The sequence below is a fragment of the Sinohyriopsis cumingii genome, chromosome 3 (assembly GCF_028554795.1).
Source record: "Sinohyriopsis cumingii isolate HCF-2022 chromosome 3, ASM2855479v2, whole genome shotgun sequence".
Taxonomy (NCBI): Eukaryota; Metazoa; Mollusca; class Bivalvia; order Unionida; family Unionidae; genus Sinohyriopsis; species Sinohyriopsis cumingii.
In genome coordinates this window covers 64,243,494-64,264,784 of record NC_142963.1, presented here as the reverse complement: position 1 = coordinate 64,264,784, position 21,291 = coordinate 64,243,494, and the positions used below count along the sequence as shown (strand labels likewise).

The window sequence follows — 21,291 nt, the reverse complement described above, 5'->3', positions numbered from 1 at the left end:
TTATCTAGAATTCTGTCATGTATCTGTTTGCCTAAATAATATATCCTTCTTATCTAGAATTCTGTAATGTATCTGTTTGCCTAAATAAATATATCCTTCTTATCTAGAGTTCTGTCATGTATCTGTTTGCATAAATAAATATATCCTTCTTATCTAGAGTTCTGTCATGTATCTGTTTGCATAAATAAATATATCCTTCTTATCTAGAGTTCTGTCATGTATCTGTTTGCATAAATAAATATATCCTTCTTATCTAGAGTTCTGTCATGTATCTGTTTGCATAAATAAATATACCCTTCTTATGTAGAGTTCTGTCATGTATCTGTTTGCCTAAATAATATACCCTTCTTATCTAGAGTTCTGTCATGTATCTGTTTGCATAAATAAATATACCCTTCTTATCTAATAATAATAAATACAGACAATCTTCAAATCTAGAGCAATGCCATGTATCCAGTTGAATAAATACAAACTTCATATCTACAGCTATGCCATAACCATTTAATAAATACACAAACTTCTTATCTAGAGCTATGCCATGTATCCATTTGAATAAATACACAAACTTCTTATCTAGAGCTATGCCATATATGTTTGCATAAATGTCAACTTATAGTTTATCTAAAACTATGCCATGTATTGGGTATTAATAGCAATGGGTTTATTTTGGCTTTTTTAATGGACAATAAAAGAAAATCTCAATATTAAAACCCCAAAACTTTCCTCATGTAGGTTTTAAACAAATCACTTCCAAATATGCCAAAATAAAAACAGCTAAAATAAAACCAAAACTTTAAAAAATGCACACACCATGATAACCCAATATGTGCTACCAAACAAAGAAGACATCAATTCAAGATCTACTTGAAAGTGCACAAAACTATTCTTTTCAAACAAATTTTATCAATCTTTTAAAATTTCTTGTGGGCAAACAAATACTCATATTTAAGGTGCAACTACTGCTTTGATCAAAGTAAATGCCAGGTATTTACCGAGTTTTAGAATCTGGTCTGGCCCATGGCAACTCCCCACTTCTGCGAAGTTCAGTCATCTTGGCATTTAGTTTGTGTGAGAGAATCACAGTCAAGGGCATTAACTCTTCAGTCTCATCTGTGGCATAACCAAACATCAACCCCTGCATTTATAGAATAAAATCTTCAATAAATCTCATCATACTACAGTGCTCAACAGGCGATACCACCTTCTGGTCTCAATGACCTTGACCATGGATCCAGGTATGTGGTCTTAAACTAAATTCTTTCTGTAGAAAGCACAATTTTTTTTATCTGACTTAACAATACTGTGACATCTGACCTTTAGGCCCCAAAAATCTACGGATTTATCTCTTACCCAAGACATTTGTTATTTGCTGTTTTATTTTAAGTGAGAAGAACAATACCAAGGACCTAAATTAAGATCAATTACAAATGATTATTGTAGAGTATCATTTCCCTAAACAAATACTTTTAAGATATCATTTGCTCACTCTTGGGTCCTATTTTGTATAGTGATCACCCCAAAACCATAAGAGAAGAACAAATCTATGTGTTCAAAACAAAATTTTGTGAGAATTACATGTATCTCAAAAGTCAGTTTTCAATGCATAACCTGTATAGTGAAATATACGTATTTCTATTCTGTTAATGCATAACATACACTCTTCATACTTTTATATCTAATGTATTTAAAACTCTATTATTTCTTATTTACAACAATTTATCAACCGTGAGGACCTACAGGGGAGAATATTGACAGAGTCACCTATATAAAGTTATTATTATTATTATTATTATTATTAAGTATGGACATGGAAATTACTCATGAAGAAATTTTACTGTGAAGAAAGAAATAAACATTTTTGAGTTACAATGTCCCTGACCTTTGACCCCAAATTCAATAGATTTCTTCCATATCTTAAGTGTAAGCCATCCACAAACTTTGGTCAACATACATGTATTTGGACTGGAAGTAAAGTTCTTATGCAAAATTCATTTTTCTTCTTTTAGTCACAGTGAATTTGCCATTCTACATTTAAACTCCAAAACTGATTCCTTCACAAAAGTGGAGATAAGTTGATGGTCAAATCTGCATCATTTTCATTCAGAACCAATGAAATATTGCATGAAAACTACATTTCAATGCCATTATTTCACACAAAAGTACATTTTCATTCAGAACCAAAAAAATATTGCACAAAAACCCCATTTCAATGCCATATTTCATACAAAACCAATGAAATATTGCATGAAAACTACATTTCAATGCCATTATTTCACACAAAAGTATATTTTCATTCAGAACCAAAAAAATATTGCACAAAAACCCCATTTCAATGCCATATTTCATACAAAACCAATGAAATATTGCATGAAAACTACATTTCAATGCCATTATTTCACACAAAAGTATATTTTCATTCAGAACCAAAAAATATTGCACAAAAACCCCATTTCAATGCCATATTTCATACAAAACCAATGAAATATTGCAAGAAAACCCATTTCAATGCCATATTTCACACAAAAGTACATTTTCATTCAGAACCAATGAAATATTGCATGAAAACCCATTTCAATGCCATATTTCACAAAAAAGTACATTTTCATTCAGAACCAATGAAATAATTGCATGAAAACCCCAATTTCAATGCTATATTTCATACAAAAGCACATTTTCATTCAGAAACAATAAACATTGCATGAAAACCCCATTTCAATGCCATATTTCACACAAAAGCACATTTTCATTCAGAACCAATGAAATATTGCATGAAAACCCCATTTCAATGCCATATTTCATACAAAACCAATGAAATATTGCATGAAAAACTCATTGCAATGCCATCTTTCATACAAAACCAGTGAAATATTGCAGGAAAAACTCATTTCATGCCATATTTCATACAAAACCAGTGAAATATTGCAAGAAAACCCCATTTCAATGCCATATTTCACACAAAAGCACATTTTCATTCAGAGCCAATGAAATATTGCATGAAAACCCCATTTCAATGCCACATTTCATACAAAACCAATGAAATATTACAAGAAAACCTCATTTCAATGCCATATTTCATACAAAACCAATGAAATTTATGCGGGAAAACCCCATTTCAATGCCATATTTCATACAAAACCAATGAAATATTAAAAGAAAACCTCATTTCAATGCCATATTTCATACAAAACCAGTTAAATTTTGCATGAAAACCCATTTCAATGCCACATTTCACACAAAACCAATGAAACTGTGCCTGAAAACCTCATTTCAATGCCATTTTTCATACAAAACCAATCAAATATTGCATGAAAAGCTCATTTCATGCCATATTTCATAAAAAAAACCAGTGAAATATTGCAGGAAAACCCCATTTCAATGCCATATTTCACACAAAAGCACATTTTCATTCAGAACCAATGAAATATTGCATGAAAACCCCCATTTCAATACCATATTTCATACAAAACCAGTGAAATATTGCATGAAAACTCCAGTTCAATGCCATCATTCATACAAGACCAATGAAATATTACATGAAAACTTCATTTCAATGCCATATTTCATAAAAAAAACCAATGAAATATTGCATGAAAAACTCATTTCATGCCATATTTCATATAAAACCAGTGAAATATTGCAGGAAAAACTCATTTCATGCCATATTTCACACAAAACCAGTGAAATATTGCAGGAAAACTCCATTTCAATGCCATATTTCACACAAAAGCACATTTTCATTCAGAACCAATGAAATATTGCATGAAAACCCCCATTTCAATGCCATATTTCAAACAAAAGCACATTTTCATTCAGAAACAATGAAACATTGCATGAAAACCCCATTTCAATGCCATATTTCACACAACATCACATTTTCATTCAGAACCAATGAAATATTGCAGAAAAATCCCATTTCAATGCCATATTTCATACAAAACCAATTAAATATTTCATGAAAAACTCATTTCAATGCCATATTTCATACAAAACCAATAAATATTGCATGAAAACCTCATTTCAATGCCATATTTCATACAAAAGCAGAACTAGCCAGATTACTACAGAGCTATCAAAAGCCCAATGTTGATATGATCATCTGTTCAAGAGAAGCAGCAATATAAAGATGTTTGAAATGGCCATCAAACAGCCATATTAGAGGTCACAAAACTATGAAGTTCGATCAAAATTAGATCCATAATAGTAGCCTTAGATTGGTACCAAGCTGTAGTTGACAGATGCACAACAGGCACATGACCAAGCAATAAGCTGACATGGTCTTATTGGTCACTGAGTTGATAATTACAGAAAATTTTCTCATGTGCAATACCTTTGATGAAAAGAAGGGTTGGTTTCTACATCATGAATATTTATTTTTTGCTTATTTTTTTGTCTTGTTCTTCAAAATGTAGATTATTATATAAGATCAAGAAGCTATTCCCTAAAGCCATGGACATTCTACCTATAATTAGGGATGTAAACTAACCATGAACTTGTGCATATAAATTTCTAGATAAGCATCAAAGCACCACTATTTACATTGGAGATAGTACTCTTAGGGCTTTTAGGTTGTTGTTTTTATGACTAATGAGGGAAAAGCTGATTATGCTGTGAAAATGACTGACAGTGTGAGATGCAAATCAAAATGGTCAGCAGACAAAATTACTGGCAGCAATCACCAAATGTGTAGTTTTCATGGAATTAATAGCCATATAAAAATATGAATTAGCTATTGCAATTCTGGTGATTGCCAATGCCAAAACAGAACATACATGCATGGCAATGTCTTGCTTACCCTTAGTCATTATAAGTAGCAACAGAGCTAATTCAGTGCTTTAGTAATGCACTAAAAGTCTAACTGCACAAAGGTTAGCCCTCAATAGCACAGACAGGCATACAGCCTATATTTAATAATGATTTTAAGGTCAGATAATAATTTATTTAGAAAATTCATGACAACCTGATCTCCAGCTCCAATTTCATCCTCTTCTCTGCCCTGATAAACACTCTGAGCAGCAGCAGGGGGGGGGGGGCGAATCCGACATTTTGTCCAATCGTCATTTGGCTTAATTAATACTTTTTGCACTCAGCGGATCCGGTGTCGTCAGCGCCCGGTAAAAAAAAAACGACGTCGGTCCATCCTACACGACGGTGACGTCATTTGGTTCTGCGCGCCGATCCCAGCGTCGTCAGCGTCCGGTAAACACAGCGACGACCGCGTCGATGTCATTTTCCCCCCTGCTGCTAAGAAGTTATTTACAATGATCTCACAAATAGAGTAACCACTAACTCCTCCTCTTGTAGATCAATTAGGTTATTTGACTGATCGGTAAGTCTAAAATTAATTCTCGTTAAAAACCGATTATGGCATCGCATATAGACCGGATTAATCGGGCTCTCAACGATTAAGAATCCGGGAGGGGCTGTTGGCGAAAATGAATAAAGGATATACCCCTGTTGAGCTTGATTTGATTGCTTGGTATCTACCTGGTAACTCCCTTCGATAACATCACACACCATATTGATTGCTATCACCGATGCGATATTTACGTTGTATGGAGCAATATGCCTACCACCATCTCCGTTATCGTGTCTGAGGATAATTGATGGACCGAGAAAATCATTAAGAGACTTTCTTAGTTCTGGCGCGTTGTATCCTGGAAACTTGAAATCGGGTAAATCGGCTTCTGTGATATTATACTCGGTTAGGAATTTTTGTTTATTACCATCGCTGTTAGCGGATATTATTTTAACGATTCGTTCATTGATATATTCCATGTCTGATATAAGTTGATTTAACACCTCAACGTGTTTTCGTGCTTTTGTTTTCCGTAGTTGTTCTAGTTGCAATTGGTAATTACGATTAATCTCGATAAAAAAACTATTGATATCATTTAAATTAACTGTTAATATGACGTGCGATTCAGGAGTTTCCTTATACTGAAAATACCACTGCATGGTATTCCTGTCTTGAAATATAAACCAACTGGGTAATAACGTGTTTTTCATAATAGACAAACTATCTCGATAACTGGGATTAATTTCATGATACGATTGCGCATTCGTGTGCAAATCCGCGGGGATTTCATTAGGTGGATTCATGGGCCAACCTAGTATGGTTCTTATTGAACTGTTATAAATATCAACCATATACCCCGGTGTGCTTATTTCAATCGTCGACGATAACGTCGGTTCATGAACCGTAATAGCGATTTTTGATTCTTTTCCTGTGATCGATTTTATCCTGCGTTGAAATTCTTTATTGATTTGTTCTACTTGGTATGACCCAGTTGGTATTGTAACCTCATTCCAGTCTGGGGTCCCATCGGGTTTATTTGTCCATGCAAAAACCAGCGAGTTATTAGGTTGTTGTCCGTTAAATGCTTCCGCTCGGATATTAGGCCAACTGTGATATATTCGCAATTTTGCCAGCGCTATTTCCTTCACTGGAATCGGAGAAGGGAAGTTTACACTGAATTCTGGCTTCGTTGATGTTATCGATATCATATTTGTTTGTACCGGAGTGGTGTTCTCCGCGATCCGTTGAAGTAATTGAAACCCTTCGGGGTTCAGCGACATTATTATTATTCGTCGTTTCTAGTGTTTAATTTCAACACCGAATATTAACAACCTGCTTGTTTTCAGGAAAATGTTTTAAGCCCATTGAAGTGGTTTCAGGAGAATGTTTTAAGCCCATTGAAGTTGTTTCAGGAGGATGTTTTAAGCCCATTGAAGTGGTTTCAGCGACGTGGTTTCCAGCTTCCAGTTGAAAATCCTCGATTTTTGACATCGCGGAGTCATACAACTGGACCATCGTGGAGAATTCAGCATCGGATATAAACGAATTATCTATCGCCAACGAGATCAACCCGGATAATTTCGAGTACGCGTCGGATACTATTTGATGTTTTACTGTATACTCGTTGAGTTTTTTCTGAGAACACGATGATATCTTTCTAGTGATTGCGTTGGCGACTCCAGCAATTGTTGTCGCCGCGGAGATAGCGATTGGAACAGCGATCGGGGCCATCATGGTCACCGTGGATAAAATAACACCGGTACCGGCTACTATACCCGACACCGAGTACACGACCGCGTCGATGGTGGTTATTTTTCGACAGTATTTTTTTATTTTTACACGGTATTGTTCGGAAAGCGTTTTCAAATTCGCGGAGAATTCTTTTACGGTATTGAATCGATATTGATGTGACGTCGGTGATACCTCTGATTCAATTACCTTGGTGGTCATTTTTATTTTAAAAGAGCTAGTGTTTTTAATTACTTAGATCCGCTACAAATTCCACACACCATGTAATGTCTGCCCTGGTTAAATTTCTATCAACGGCTTTAATTGTAAACGGTTCAGTTGCGTCCTTGTCTATAATTGTTAATATTGTATTGTTAAACCCGAATGAACTTGACGATGTTATATTAAATTGCATTATTGAAACCAGTGTCAATCGATAAATGCCCTTAACAGTTGCGGTGATATTTACTATATTCTGTGTAGGAGTCCAAGTTAATAGTCCATGCCGAATCGTGTATACTGTGTTGATGGTGTTCCCATGAGGGATTTTTATTTTTGTCATTTCCGGTAGTCTGTTTTTAATCGCTGCAACATCATTTTTGACTGTTCCTATTTCCAGTGTATGCACGTATAAACCCCTTTCGTTCGTTGCAACATTAGTTTTGATTGTTCCTATTTCCTGTATATGAACGTATAACCCCGCTTTGATCGTTTCAACATCAGTTTTGATTGTTTCTATTTCCTGTCCATACGCAGTGATATCATAGTTATTGTAATTTCATCCGGTCTGGTATTTTTTTTACCAAAGAATTTATCAATGGTGTTATCAGCCCTGTTAAAATTTTTTCGTAACATGTAAAATTGGCCCGACAGCGTTGTAAACTCCGAAATAGTACTTTTTATCCCCACAAGATTCGGTTCGGTTACCGTCGGGGTTCCAAAAAAACTAGCAGTAGTGAGTTGTATATCGGTGACAGACTTTTGTATCCCCTCGAACTGATTTGCTTGCGCGTCAAATTTATCATAGAAATTTTTTAACGAATTCGACATGGTTATATAATTGTCGCCAAGTGTACTTATTTTTCCATTTATCGTCAAGATGGATTCACCTGATTTAAGTCGTCCGTCATCGGTATACAACACGATATTGTTCTCGGTGGCATCACGCTGTCGTATTAAAACGTCATTCAGCGACACATTACTGGATTTCAATTTACCCTGGCGGTCTTGAAATACAACTATTTCGCCCGGGTCAACACTGGTTAAATTTAACGTATCAGCGATTTCATCCTCGATTAGTTTTTTTATGTCATCGGTGGCGAGCGTTTTCGTGGATTCTTTCAGCGCCGAAACCGGTCGTCCCCAGATATCAATCATTATTATTGTAAAAAAAACCAGTGTTTTTAATTAACCCGCCGGGCCTCTACGACCCCACTAGTGTATTCGTTTACAACCACATGAGGTGGTTTCCGCGATGATGAAATCGCCGCGAGTACGTTCAATACCTCACGGCCGCATATCGGTAGGTCACTTAATTGCTGTGTTGGCAGCGTGGAATAAAAAACCGGGGCTGAACACGCCCGGATATACCGCATGAACTCGTTTGGCGGGGCTAACCCGTATGAATCAAAATAGACGATCGCACGCGGATCAATTGCGTATGCAACCCAATGAGTCCCCGCTCCGGAGGATTTATCGAGGTTAATTATACCGGTTTCAATATTCCTTGGTTTTGTCGGTAATTGATCCCTCATAAAAACACCTCTGAAGTTTTTTATCGCTAACGCGTTTGCGGCATCTATTAAATCAAAATTAGACATAGGAGTCATTAAACGGTTCCCGGTAGTCTTAGACCCTTCCCCCAGTACCATGAATACGGGGTTCCCGGTAGTCTTAGACCCTTTCCGGCTACGGGTCGTTTTTTTTTTATAGCCTTTCCCGGTTGCCTTCTTCAATGCCATTCCCGCCGCGGTACCAACGGCTCCTAACGCCGCCGCCTTCGCCACTGCTGGGGCCGCCGCGGCAATCAACGCTGGAATCGCAGCTAACAGCGGAAATATCCCACCGGTCTTTTCCATGTTTTTAATCGCTGCGGCCGAAAAATCTATTTGAACACCCTTTTTATTCTTCATCGCATCGTTGAAATGTTTTATTTGACGCGCCGTCAACGATATCTTATGATTACCACCTGCCATCTGTGACGGCTTCAGCGTTATTGTGGTTCCGCATTGTTTAGCCGACTTTGATCGTAATTTCTTGACTTGACCATCGGTTAACTCTACATCGACAACATTATACGACATTTTTATTGTAAACGCGTTTATGTTTTCAATTACATGTTTTCCACTGGCGCATCAACGATTCTCATTCGTCCACCAACGCCTTCTAGCAGCATTGATTTATCGCTGAGAATGACAGCAACCGCTCTATAATTGGCAATAACGCCGCGAGTTACATTAGCTCGGAAGTGTATATCAACGACGGATTGTCTTGTTAAATCAAGATGTTCCAGCGAAAAGTAATAGATCGGATATAGTTCTTTGAAATCATGTTGTGATATTTGCAAACCAGTGTCGACGTTTTGATCACGACTCATATACGACAGCAACCGATGGTACACGCGTGCAATATGGTTTTGACCGTAATTAAGTTGTATATCCTCAGATGGTTCCTGCTGGCCGTTTATTCTCAGCGAGACGTCAGTAACGCCTAATCGATCAAATATCATATGGCTGGATAGTTGATTATCAACTCTCGTCATATCCTGCAACGCAACAAATATATGACGCGGAGCCGAAATGCCTTGTTGTGATGCCAGGTTCCATGTGAATATACCATTGATATTTGATTGCTTAGTATCTGTTGTTGTTGTTAGCCAACTTAGTAATGATTTTCCTCCCTGCTCCATAAAGGATAGCAATCGTGCCTCTGTGGTAATGGATGGAGTCATTACTGGCATCCACAATAATATTTTAGTTAAAACGACTTTACCAGAGTCATTATTTGGATTCGCAAGATCCGCTGGAATTCTCCAAATTGCATTTCTATCATCACCTTTTCGCACAAGCACCACGGTATGCTTTGCTCCGTAGATAACTTTTCGCACGTTCCTACAAAATCCAAATATATGATGCAGTGGAATCGCGCATGAGAAAGATCTACGCGGCCCTGTTAACATTGATATGCGTGTTGCAGCTCCGATGTTAAAATTAGGATCGCTGTTTATAATCATATTCTCAATATCAGCGTTAGCGTTATCAGCACTATTTCTTGGTCGTCTTACCACAAATTGCGAGTTTCCAGCAGTGTTTCTAGTATCCTTTGCAAACATCATAGATGGACCCGTTGATCTTGTATAATCGTCGGAATATCTTGCTAACCCGATTATTGTTGTAGCCACATCAACATCGCGTTCTATAGACTCGATCTCTCTTCCATCAATGAGATATTTTGCGCTCTCAAATAGCGCCATTACGCCGTTATTGACTAAGCCAACTTTGGTATCATCTGGATACGGTGCTGGTACAGCAGGAGTATCGGCCTCTGTTACAAGTTCTCCTTCGATTTCAATAAACGCTTCACACGGCAAAAAGTATTTACTGGTATCATGGACTTGAAGTTCAATTCGCGATCGTATGTTGGGTTGTACTGCATGATAGGAATAAAATTGATAATTACGGACAGAATCATCCTTGTGCACTGGTGCGTCCATATCAAACGCCGGATCAGCTGTTCGTTTAAACATTTTATTTAATAATACGTTGATGCATCTAAATCATCGTCGTCGTTTTAAATTCTTCGAATTTTGTCGTGGTTTTAAACCACTTCCCGCTATTATGTTTGCGATGTCATCTTGATTATTGTTTACCAACGACGCTAGTTTTTCTTCCACGGCGTTATTTATTACTTTACTGACATTTGCAGGCATCACTGTCGTTGATGGCATCACCGGTGGTTTCTGTTTTCTTTTTCGTGAAAATCCCTTGGATTTTACCAACGACATTAGTTTATCTCGTGCTGCAGAAACCACCCTTCCGGCAACATCTCCAATAGCGTTGATTCCCTTATCACGAATAACATCAATAGCCTTCCTTCCTAATTGTTTGGCTAACGGCGCTACTTTTGGAGCCATTCTTGTAAATAACCCCGCAATGGTGCTACCGAGACCGTCTCCGTACCACGCGCGGTATACGGGCAATCGTGAGTTTACCACGTAGACGCTGACTGGTCTATCATGGTTGTAGTGTATAATCATCTTTATTATAAAAAAACACCAGTGTTTTCCAATTAGTGATTGATCACCAGTGATTGATTAATCGCTGTAATGACCGTGGTCCACGAGTTCGTCTATGAGCGTTCGATATACACTAATGTCCATGATACCACCGGCAAATAACCGCCTGCAAATATCAGCGGCCTCATTGATTATTTCCGGAGAGTTATTTCCGGCTCGTTTTCCTCCGATTAGTATTTCTAGCCGTGATATATCACTGAGAACACTACCAGGACAAGTAACGTCTTTACCAACAGAGTATCCTTTTCCGTGCTTTGGTCTTTCACTTTTTACTTTATTGTGGAATATTATATAATTATTATCACGCGGTGGTAATTCATTTTTATATTTATTTGCCAAATACACTATTCTTGTCCAGTCCTTTAACGACCTTATATTTTTCTCGTAGCCGCTATTGATATGCTCATCTCGTGTGTCCTTAGCAAAATTTGTAACAGTAAAATTAACTAATTCTTCGTAGCCAAGATTTCTAATTTTATCTATTGTGCTCTTTTTAAGCACATTACGGGGTATATTCCCCTCTTTCTCTATTTCTTCCGGTATTTCTTCCGGTATTTCTTCTTCTGGTTCTCTTGCGGTGGCGCCTAGTTCTTCTTCATCGGCTATTGTAACATAAGGTTCTTGTGGGTCCGTTATAGCGAGTGGTGGCGGCCTCCGTGTTGTAGCAACCGCTATTTTCGCAGGGAGTGTTTCCAGAGACTCTTTTGTTTGCTCGGTCTGAGCCGCTATCTTTTCAAGCGCACCGAGGACGGGCACAGTTGCCGCCGTAACATCTTTGGTCGCTTTAGTTACCGGAGCAAAGAGCTGTTCGCTTCCAACAGCAAAATCAGTTTGTAGTTGTTGCCGCGTTTGAAGTTGTTTTCGGACCCTGTCTCGTAACGGTATGAACTTTTTAAGCGCTACTAGCCGCTCTCTGGCTAGCCGAGTAGTAAGTGATTCGCCTACCATTATTGCAATTGCTCCGTAATTTCTAATTTCCCGCCGAGTGTGGCGGGGATATGTCCCAGGGGCTCCACGGAGTTTTCGTCTATAATCCTTCTAATGTTTTTAATTTTATTAGAGATTTCTCGACGTCGTTCAAAAGCCTATCAGAGTTTTTTTCGTACTGTCTCAACGGCAGTAAATAGTCCAATAAATGCATTTACGTCATTGCCATACAAGTTTTCATTGATCGTATATTGTAATCGCTTTATAAAAGAATACTCGCGTGGCAAGGTATATCGACCTTTCTTTGATTGCTCGTTAATAATTTCATAATCGGACAATATTTTTTGGTTATCAAGCTTATCAGATAATACAATTCCTTGATTTTTTAATTTTAAAATCTCGGTTAATATATTATTGATGTCTTCGATATTCATATTCTTATAAAACATCTTATTTTTAAATTACAAAAAAAATTATTTTACAAAATGAACCCCGCGTATCAATCTCGAGGTGTGTTATCTAGTATGAAGTATTTCGTCATGGCGACTTCGTCACGGTGACAAGGATTTATTTATATACGAAAATCGAATTCTGTGACCCGTCTTTTTTGAGATCGCTGAATTCTGTATTCCTTCTGCAACAAATTGTATTGAGGCTCTACAAATATCGAAATATTTTCCTGCCTCATTCATCGACTGAAATATTTTTTCCTCGTGAGTTGTTGTATCAAACGATTTGACACCCCTTGCTTTTTTTGCGTGTTTCCCTGTTTTTCCAAATTTGGCATTTTGACTCGGTGTAACAGCTCTTAAATTACACAGTCTGTTATTTTGAGGGCATCCATCAATGTGATCAATAACGAGACCGTCCTCGATTAATCCGTTAAATACTTCAAATACCCCTGATTATTTACGGTACCAATCGGCTTCTTCAGTCTACAATTTCTAACAACGCCGTCGCGAGATGCCTCGTAATTAACGAGTACAGGATGCGGCTGAAATTCTTGGTTCATTTGTATAATAATACTACTTGTCTAATTCATTATTTGGTTTAATTATAAACCTTGCAATGTAGTCCTGAGGAGTTTTGATGACGAAGTCTGCGGTGGGGTCAATGACGGCGTTTTTTATTCGCTTGTCGTAATAGCGTTTTAACTCTCTGTATTGCTTTCCGCCACAATTGATACACAACTGCGATTTTCCTCTTACACCAACGTGGCAAACCAAGCACGGTAGGGGGCCAAGAGAACCATTACGAACGCTTTGTAAATGATACCCGCAGAATTCACCTCTACATGATTTATTGCACGGGGTTGTCGACCCAATCATCAACCATTTGCAGTGATTCATTATACTATATTCTTTCATTTAAATACTTGTTTTAATTATATGGAAGAGTTTGAGAGATTAGCAGCAATTAAGCCCTGGAAAAATATTAAGTTCAATCTCGATAGAGTCCTCAAGGACGCACCAAAAGCGTTAATAAACGATAGAACCCTGTTGAATAAAATACGCGACTGTATCAATGAATTCAAGCGTGATGGCGCATCTCATAGTTGGTCAACATTTCGAATTGATGGCGTTGTTGATGCTACCATGAACGACAACCGCGCAGCAACGATAATATCACAACTTGACGGTAAAAAGTATTTCTTCAGAGTAAAATTCATTGTCCGGGTGGAATCAGGTAATTGGATCATACGTGATAAGTTTGAACCGGTTCTCAGCGACAAGAAAACAGTTATTGTTAGCCGCGACTCCAAGCCAGGGCTGTTAACCGGAATTGACAGACCATACTATGAACGAGCGTATCCTGAAACAGCAGTTGTCTATGGAATATACCCGTTAAATAAGAAACCTGATATCGGAAAACTAGCGCCGATGAAACAGTCAACGGGGATAAATTGTGTAGCAGAACGAGTAATAGAGCATTTTACAAATGCGTGTCGAGGAAACAAACTGACTGATTTACGACGTAGTAAAATAAACCAATGGGAGGAGACAGTGCGTGAGCGAGGAGCAACCATCAGCGACATAGCGAAATTAGAAACGTCGCTGAGATTTCCAATAACCGTTACAACGATAACCGGTGAAGTATTATATGAATCAAAGTATAAATCAAATGGAGCCCCAATCAAAATTATTGATCATAACGAACACGCGTGGACGCCCGCGGTCACAATATTTCCACGGGATAGAACAGTAAAGTATATCCCCGGGGAATTCCTGGGAGAGGATGGTTTTCTCGCGGAGAGGAAACTATTTGATGCTATTGCCTGCTTGTGTAAAAACGACCCTGTATCAGTGTGGTTACTTCGCAGCGCTGAAAACGATGTGGATACCTTTGATCAGTTTGTAAGACCAAACGGTGAATTATATCGCACTGAAGCGTTTCACAACAAGATGAAAAAAACCGCCATGGAATTTGAAGAGCATGATGAACAACTGCTAACAAATTGTTTTACGATTCCATCGGTTGCGGCTCATGTTGCAGCAAGGAAAAATGCGTGGAGACCAACGCGCAAGGAATTTCTACCGGATGTACAATCCAGTTGTTTGGAATATTATCACGGTGGACTATGGAACACTGAATACAACCGCGACGCTATGATTTCCGTTGATATGGTTGCCTGTTATCCAGCGAGTTTTCTCGGGTATGGATCCGCCGCTGAGTACTTCAAACGATTTGGACACCCCAGACATGAAATGACTCGTGTTGCTATTAATGGACCACTGCCTGATTTTGATTTAACCGGATTCGCTCGCATAGTATCATTTGAATTCGCGGCAGGACTTCATCGCTGTTGTTATATTTGGATCGGTAGACACATGGCTGAAAAGAAGTGGCTGCCAATAGCGCTGCTACGGTATATGATTGATTGTGAAATGCTAGTTTTGTTGATTGTCAGTGACGCGATTATATCATATCGGGCGCAGACTGAAGTCTGGTTACCAGAACCGGAGCGTCTAGATAGCATAATTGACGAATCCAGAAAACACATTGATGCCGACGAGGAATATATCATCGAATGGTCCAAAAAGATATTCAACCAACGAAACTGCGAGGCAAAAGATCTCGGTAGAAGAATAATCGGTAAGTTCACACAAGGTGGAAAAAACTGCGACTACAAACGATATTGCTCACGGCTGATTATAGATGACACAGAATATGATTTCGTAATCAAGGACGCAGTGGCAAAAAATAGATACGTGAACTGCAAAACAGCTTTCTTGTCCAATGGAACAAAGTTGGGTACAGTTGTTACCTACTTCGATGGAGACAGCCCCGCGTATCCACATTTGAGGGCGTCTACGCTGGGTTACGCCGCTATCAATTTATTCTCGATGATAAATAGATTTCCCGACACCGCGGTTAGAGTAGCCGTTGATTCATTTTACATAGACGTAAAGTATAAGGGAAACATAGCCGAGTTTACTAGTCCCGACGAGAGTTGGGGTATATGGAGAATTAAAAATGAAATACGACGCGATTATTCCCCATCAGCAGATGTCACCGCTGAAAACAATTACTTACGCGGTGATAATTTATCAGAATGGTCTAATGCACCACCGTGTTCTGATCCAATTTGTAGATACAAAACAGTTTATTTAAGCGGCTGTGGCGGGTCAGGAAAGACGACTCGGGCAATTGAATTATTTCAAACGCGGGCAAGTATAATCGTGCTTACACCGACCCATAGACTAGCGCGAGAGATAAAACAACGAAATGTTGACGCCGTTACTTATCACAGCTTTTTTCGATACAGCGGCGGTGAGTGGACTCCTGATCGAATGGGGGAAAAATTTATTCCTGAGGTTATCATCTGGGATGAGATATGTACTGTTTCGTTAGATACTTTACAAATGTTTCTTGAGTGGTTGTTGCGCGCGAATACAGCGGTAATCATGTGCGGAGATCATGGCCAACCACCACCATTTGTCGGCGAGGGTCCACATGATTGGTTAAAGGGTTTTGTGGACTATTATGAAGAAACCGATACTGATTACCGAGCACTTGATGAACAACTGCGCGAGGTTAAAAAATTAATCAGATTACAGCCGGATAGAGTTCAATGTGAAATAATCCGCGAGGTGATTCCGGAAACGCCGTTAAATGAATTCTGGGAAACATGGAGACCAAACGATTTGATTGTAGCGAGTAGAAAGATAGTCAGAGACACACTTCAGCGGAAGTTGTTTGCGTTGCATAAGGAAAAGTTTCCAACGCGTCCAGTGCCGTTATGTTATAGACCCACGGATACACGGCGGCAGAACATTGAAGTTGAAATCCCGGGCCCGACAGCGTCAGGGACAAAAAAACAAATTCTTGTGCTGAATGATATCGTGCTCGTTGATATCAGCGTCGTCGAGGACGCGCTACGTGCTGATAAATCCCCGTGGACGCTAGGATACGCAACGACAATACATTCCTCGCAGGGATTGACTATCACGGATACAATTGTTTGGATGGTTGATAATCGCATCGAATGGTCAAATCTAGTCTATCTTGCAGTGTCCAGAGTACGGAGAATGAATCAGCTTCGAAGAATTGTTATTGACGAAGCCACCGACGAAGCCAGTGACAACGATGACATTATTGATGCTAGCGTCATTGATAGAAAACTCTCGGGTTACCGCCAACAGGATAAAAAAAAACAGCGGCGTTTTGATATTGATGCCGAATTAATAATTGCGTTATGACAACAACAGAATAATCACTGCGCGAGTTGCAATTGTGTAATGCGCTGGCGTTATTCGGATAAAGACGCTCGCCAATTTACCGTGGACAGGATCGATAACAGTTTCGGTCATATCCGTGGTAATGTGAGGTTAACTTGTCTTGAGTGCAATAGACGCAACGGCGCTAGTTAAGGCCACGTGGGGGCAATTGAGTATCATCAGGTATCACTTGTAGTTGCTCGCGAGTAAATCCGCGCTGAGGAGCAGTTGAATCCAGTCTATAGATCGGTGGTCTACCAGTTGATCGTGTTATCGTTGATATGTTATGTGTGGTAACACTCCAAATAGGATCAGTAGCTCTTGCTCTGCCGCCTTCAAGCTCTCCTGGTTTATACAGATATCTGACAGTGACATTGCCGAGAATCGGCTTGGAAACGCTATCTATTTTTGATCTTCCGGGTATATACTTTTTTTTAATCGCGTCGCTGGGCTTCATGTTGATTGCTCAGGTAATCTCGTTATTTAACGCTGCAATTACGCCTGGCAACCTTTTAACCCATTCACGAGATCGTTTTTCCTGGATGAATTCCTTCGCGTATTGATACCCAAATAACCGTTCAGCAAGAGTCCGATTGAATCGTTCAACAATTGCCTGATCACGATGTAGCGCAGTATGACCTCGTCGTATCGCGACGCTATGATGTTTCAGCGTTGATAAAACAGCGCCGCGAAATTCATTGCCAGGATCAACTTGTAATAGATTTGGCCAGCGCAGAGGACCCCTTCGGTAAATCCTCTCAAACGCATCGGCTACTTCAGTTGCTGACTTTGTTTTTAACGGCTCCGCTTGTTTGTATCGACTCGCAACATCAACTACGGTTAGCGCGTATTTGTAACCGTTGTCATGCGGCAGAAATAATATGTCAGCTTGATGAACTTCATTGGGTACGGTAACATCAAAGCGCGAAAAGTTGATTTGTTTAGGCGGTGGTAGATAAATTTGCCATATAGCCTGTTTGGATAACCAATTAGCCGCAACGGCCTTTGTTACCTTTGCAGCGCTTGCGAGTTTACCAATTGCGGCCTTCCCCTTCCAGTATCCTCTCGGAGAATAATAGATGGATTCCATGTTGTTATTATAAACGCTAGCGTTTTCAATTACCAGCGCGAGAAGCTCCGCTTCCAATCATTAATTTACCTTTCATAGCCGATTTTACCAACCATGAAGCCAATTTTTCTTTGAATGATTTATCAGGAATAGCATTTAACGCGTGAATTAATTTTACATCCGCGATATGACGCTGTTGCAGATCGCTACTTTTGTAGTAAGCAACATCATGAGCATGACACGCCTTATCGATAGCGTTTATTGGATACTCACCGGGTTTGGGCTGATTTTGATCATCGAGTCTGATATCTAATCGTGTTCCGGGGCCACAGTAGCTATATCCTGGGAGGTGCTTTTCTCCTGGATACTTTGCCCACGGTGTTCCGGGGAGTTTTGATAACTTGGCTGCAATATCACCTCCTCGCTTTTTTTTAAAGCATCCCCGGGTCTAATAGAAATAAATCTAAATTTCTTTGTACCGCATTGTACACACTTACCAGTAAGCGCCGATCTGTTATTTCTTGTTGTAACGGTTGTCATATCATTTGTGCCAGTACGCACTCTACACTTCACACAATATAGATCCATAATTTATGTATAGAGATATGAATATAATTGATTTTTCGGCGACTAAAACGAGAGAACCAGTTAAGCATGTTGCAGCGTTACCAAACTCGATCCGGATGATTATCATCGGACCATCTGGATCCGGCAAGACGCAATTGTTACTCAATTTAATAATGAGATGGATGAAGTGGGATAAGTTGTATTTAATCGCCCCTAGCGTAGATGATCAACGATGCTACGAGGTGTTGAAAGATTTTAACGAGAATGCATCAGCGATCGCTGAAAAAAATGTTATTGAGTTTATTACAGATATCAATGATGCACCAGGCATTGATGATATTGATGGCGACGTTAACAATCTAGTCGTGTACGATGATGTTATGTTAGACAATCAAAAAAACCCAGCTAGGATATTTTCCAGAGGCAGGCATAAAAACACCGACGTGATATATGTCACTCAACGATACACTCAGATTCCAAAAGTAATCAGAGACAACTGTAATATTCTTGCTGTATTTAACGGTGTTGATACACACACGCTACGAAATATCTGGCAAACTTGGTGTGGCGGTGACATGGACTTTAATGGTTTTCGAAACTTTTTTAGTCATGCTCAGTCGGCCCCACATGGATTTGTAACGATAAATTTACATGATCCTCGGACACGATATCGTATCGGACTTGACCAAATATTCGGTTAAATTGTAACTAATTTTCATTGTAAATAACTTCTTAGCAGCGGGGGGGGGGGGGAAATGACATCAACGCGGTCGTCGCTGTGTTTACCGGACGCTGACGACGCTGGGATCGGCGCGCAGAAAAGTGTATTAAACCAAATGACGTCACCGTCGTGTAGGATGGACCGACGTCGTTTTTTTTTTACCGGGCGCTGACGACACCGGATCCGCTGAGTGCAAAAAGTATTAATTAAGCCAAATGACGATTGGACAAAATGTCGGATTCGCCCCCCCTGCTGCAAAGGTTAGCCCTCAATAGCACAGACAGGCATACAGCCTATATTTAATAATGATTTTAAGGTCAGATAATAATTTATTTAGAAAATTCATGACAACCTGATCTCCAGCTCCAATTTCATCCTCTTCTCTGCCCTGATAAACACTCTGAGCAATGTCAGGGCTCTGTTGCTGCATCGCAATAATAATGTTACATGTCTTGTAATCGAACCCTGGGAAAAAGAAACAATTACTATAATCAAATCTGCAGATATATCAATACAGTATAAGCCCATTAATATGATGTGTCGCCCCAAAAACTGCTTGACATATATGATATAAATGATATGAATGATCTGTTTCAACTCATTCAAACTCTTTCTTTACCTGTGGCCATGAAAGATGGCAATTACCTGATCCAACTACATGTAGCTCAGAAAAACCTACATTCATTCCTGGGCTAATTAAATTTGTTTAACTTAAAAGAAGCCCAAGTTTTAGACAGAAAAAGAAAACAATAATTCTGTTTTTAATTCCCTTTTTCTGTACCATCCAGGAGCTGCAGGTGGCTCAGCAGTTAGCAAGCCAGACTTGCAAATGAAAGGACATTGCTTCAGATCTTACCATCAGATCAGTCCAGCTCAGTGGTGTGTACACTCTACACCAATTCCTTTGTCATCAAATAACTCATTACCGTCACTGTGCTGCAAAACACCAACCCACATCTGCAGCAACCATGTCTGGCTAATAGATAAAAATTGTAATTTTGCTCCCTGGAAGATGTATGAGAACTATGGGTGATTGTTTAGTGTGTCCTCGGACAAGGCACATTACTCCAATTTCTTTGGCAAGAAATAATCTACCCGTGTTACTGTGACAAACAACACCAAAACAAACATGCACCATCCTTACTGAGCTAGTAGATTAAAATTGGAATGTTTTCCCCTGAAAGATCTATGAAAATCAAGGTGCATTGTTGTTGATGATGTTAGTTTAGTGGATCCTGGAACTTAATCTTGTAATCAAGCATTGGGACAAAAAAACATCACAGCAGTGTGGGCTCAAACCACCACCACCCAATTTCAGACTAAGTCCTTCTGAAGCAATGCTCTAAACCTCACAGATATCAAAATTATGTCTTAAGAAAACACTGTATACCGTATTTTCACGTATATAAGACGCGTCTTATACCATATTTTACTTACCCCGCACCCAGAGTGCGTCTTATATTAATGGGCGTCTTATCTAAGTATTTTTTAACACAAACGAATGGTACAGTGTGTGATATTGAAGGACGATTATTGCGGTCAATATTCACGTTTCACGATTTTCATTCCTAGTTGTAAAAACAATTGGGTAAGTGTTCAGTAATTACCACGTGTACCAATCCAATGCAGGCCACTTCAAATTTCAAATCCTTTCATTTCAATGTTTTGTATACTTATTGCAGATCTAAGTTTAGTAGGAGTAAATGTTTTAAATTTAAATTCATCTTCTTAATCTCCTCTTCCTCCAACCTCCAATCACGTACATTCTTCTCACTGCAGCTAAATTCTCTTCCAGCAGCTCTGTTGCCACGCTCCTTGGCAAGCTTGATGACATCTAATTTAAAGTCGGCCGTATATGATTTTCGCTTTGGCATCGTGACAATTTTATAAATTTTAAAAATGCTAAGCAAATTGATCACGCATTTATATATACCGGTAATAAGAGACTGTTCCCACGTTTACCGGTATATA

General features: G+C 39.1%; 1 pseudogene across 1 annotated transcript in view; it reads right to left on the bottom strand.

Moving 5' to 3' along the window:
- The window catches only part of LOC149802995 (S-adenosylmethionine synthase-like), a 53,418-nt pseudogene that overhangs the window by 22,571 nt on the left and 9,556 nt on the right, over positions 1-21,291 (bottom strand). Inside the window, exons 4-5 of the transcript XR_016420286.1 lie at positions 19,673-19,785; positions 996-1,135 (exon numbers count right to left, since the gene is read on the bottom strand). The product of XR_016420286.1 is annotated as an S-adenosylmethionine synthase-like (transcript). The remainder of the gene's footprint in view (positions 1-995; positions 1,136-19,672; positions 19,786-21,291) is intronic.